This window comes from Lactuca virosa, chromosome 4 (assembly GCF_052849685.1).
Source record: "Lactuca virosa cultivar CGN04683 chromosome 4, Lactuca_virosa_CGN04683_v6, whole genome shotgun sequence".
Lineage (NCBI taxonomy): Eukaryota > Viridiplantae > Streptophyta > Magnoliopsida > Asterales > Asteraceae > Lactuca > Lactuca virosa.
The window spans coordinates 240,809,256-240,812,677 of record NC_136429.1 but is presented as its reverse complement, the minus strand read 5'-3'; positions in this window follow the sequence as shown (position 1 = coordinate 240,812,677).

Genomic DNA, 3,422 nt, shown 5'->3' with positions numbered 1-3,422 from the left:
TTTAAGATAACATATTTTAGGTCAAATCTCACAAAAATGATACCATAACCTAGTCATGACCATTTTTGCTAGAAACCCCTACTTTTACATAAAAATGGTGGGTTTTTAGGTTTTCTTTTTGTAAAACCAAATCCTTGGTATTTTTACCTAATTTCATAACACATGTCCAAAATAACATATTTTGATTTGTATCCTACAAAAAAGATGTAATAACTTGGTTAAAACCATTTTTGCTAGAAGAGTCATATTATGTTCATAAAAATCATAGTTTTTATAGTTTTGTTTTTGTGACTTTTTCTCAAGAACATATAACATGTTTATTCTCATTTTTCAGAGATTTGCATTTCAAACAACATACCACACATAAAATGTTCATAATGCTAGGTAATAACATTATTTCATGTAAATAATACTTTTACACAACTTGAAGATAAATCATGTGTAGCAACTTGTATTATTATACAAGTTTACTTGTATTCCCCCTAAAACTTGGATAAAAAAAATGAAAATGAGGGGTATAAACTCACCTTGAGTGTGTTTCTTGGTGGATAAAGAGGTGAAGATGAAGGTTTTCAAGCTTAGAACACTTGAAGAACACTTGAAGAACACTTGAAGATGGAATTATCCTATGGATATTAACACATGTTAATGTGTGTAATTGTAACAAAACTAGTATATATGTGTATAGAATCACTATATTAGTGAGGAAAAGCTTACCAAATGATCAAGAACCAAATTATGGAGATGAATCTTGAGAAGAGAAGCTTGTTCTTGAGAGGAAATGAAGAATGAAGAAGATGAAGTGAGGAGGGAGGGAGGTTCTCGGGTGCAAATAAAGGATGGAGGGGGAGGGGGTGGGGGTGGGGTGGGAAGGGGGTATGGGGGAACAAGGATGAGACTAATTGAATAATACCTTATGGTTTGTTCATATGTATGTTGGGTGTTAGAATATGGTGGGGGAAAAAAGAAGACACTTTTGTCTCTTATGAATTTTTAAAAAAAAAAGTCAACTGTTTTAAAAAAGCTTGGCAGTTTTATAAAAATATGGTATAAATGATGTATAAATATTTAATTTAAATTATAAAAATTCAAATTATTATAAAAATCATTATCATCAAAAATAATAATACGTTACACGAAAGTTAGGTTGATTCCTAAATTCTTTTCGTTAAAAATTAAGTGTTTAAGTCGGGTATAGAATTTGTCGCATTTGGTGACGACTTCATCAAAAATCTGAATATGTAACCGTTGTTATGAATTTTCCATGTAGTGTAAAGTTTATGAACTCAACTGCATTGAGTTATGAATATTATTTCTACCTAAATAATATATAATTGAATTATCGAATTGTTACGTTACTAACCCTAATTAGGGTTTATATTCGATAATTGGCAACCAGATAGGTACTTTAGATTATAACTTCTCAATAGTACATTAGAAACATTTGGAAATTTCACATTTCTCCTAAAATTCTAATACGAGTTGAGTTGACCTGGTTGACTTTTGTTGACTTTAATTGACCAAAATGGACTGTTGTCACATCATCTCCCCGTTAGAAGGAATTTCGTCCCGAAATTAGCACTCTGAGTGGATTCTCAAGAGTCAGGGAAAAGATGTGGGTATTTCTGTTTCATTTGATCCTCATGTTCCCAGGTGAATTCAGGTCCTCGCTTGGCATTCCAATGGACCTTTACTATTGGTATGCGACTTTGGTTCGTTCTCTTGACTTCTCCGTCCATGATTTCCATAGGTTCCTCAACGAAGTGGAGACTCTCGTTTACTTTGATTACGTCAAGTGGACTGACGAGAGTCTCATCGGACAGACACTTATTTAAGTTGGACACATGGAAGGTGGGGTGCACATTGCTGAGTTCTTGCGGTAGCCGAAGTCTGTAAGCTACCGGGCTGATCCTAGAAAGGATCTCGAATGGCCATGTGTACCTTAGATTTAGTTTCCCACGTTTTTCAAAACGTATTATTCCCTTCAGGGTGAGACTTTCAACAACACGCGATCACCAACCTGGAGTTCCAAGGGTTTTCGTCGTTTATCCACATAACTCTTTTGTCGATCTCGAAATGCCTTTAGTCGTTCACGGATCTGAACGATCTTCTGTGTTGTTTCACATATGATATCAGGGCCGGTAAGAGTGCTATTAGGCACTTGTCCTCTTGCTAGCTGGGTGTCACCCACCTCAGCCTAGCACAGAGGTGATCTGCACTTGCACCCATAGAAGGCTTCAAATGGAGCAACTTTAATGCTAGAGTGACAACTGTTGTTGTATGAGAACTCGATGAGTGGTAAGTGGGTATCCCAAGCTTTACCGAAGTCTATCACACAAGCTCTCATTATATCTTCCAATGTTTAAATAGTTCTCTCGCTTTTCCTGTCGGTTTGTAGGTGATAGGTTGTACTCATGTCGAGTCTGGTCACCAAGGACCTTTGTAGTGATTACCAAAAACCGTGAGGTAAACCTGTTATATCTGTCAGAGATAATGGATATCGGCACACCAGGTAATCGTAAAATCTCCTTGATATACATCCTTGTTAGTTTCTCCATTTTGTCTGTCTCTTTTATTGGTAGGAAGTGCGCGGATTTGGTTAACCTATCGACAACTACCCATATGGTGGCATGCCCACCAGTTGTATTGGGTAATTTAGTTATGAATTCCATGGTTATCTGATCCCACTTCCACTCGGGTATATCCGGTTGTTTCAGCAAACCCGAGGGCTTTTGGTATTCCACTTTGACCTTGGCACAAGTCAGACACTTTCCCACATAAGTGGCGATTTCCGCCTTCATATTTGGCCACCAATATAGTTTCTTGAGGTCTAGATACATTTTATCCGACCAAGGATGAACGGGGTACTTGGCCTTGTGAGCTTCATTCATGATAATGTCTCTATACCCGTCGAATCTCGATGTCCAGATTCGATTCATGAGGTAACGAGCTCTGTCATCCTTAACCTCAAGGTTTTTATCCATTCCTCGCAAGGCTTCGCTTGCGACATTCTCAGGTTTCGAAGCTTCGAGTTGTGCCTCCTTGATCTGGGTGGACATTGTGAATGGATAGTCATTGTTAATGATTTTAGTCGGCGGCCCGAGTAATCCTTTCGACTTAGGGAATCTGCTGCCACGTTGGCCTTGCCCATGTGATAATGAATTTCGCATTCGTAATCATTTAGAAACTCTACCCATCGTCGTTGCCTTATATTGAGTTATTTTTGGTTGAGGATGTGTTGGAGACTCTTATGGTCAGTGAAGATTGTACACTTTGTACCATAAAGGTAGTGTCTCCACATCTTTAAGGCAAACACTACTACCCCTAATTCAAGGTCGTGTGTGGTGTAGTTGACCTCGTGAGTCTTAAATTGTCTTAAGGAATAGGCAATGACCCTTTCCCCATTGCATGAGCACGCAACC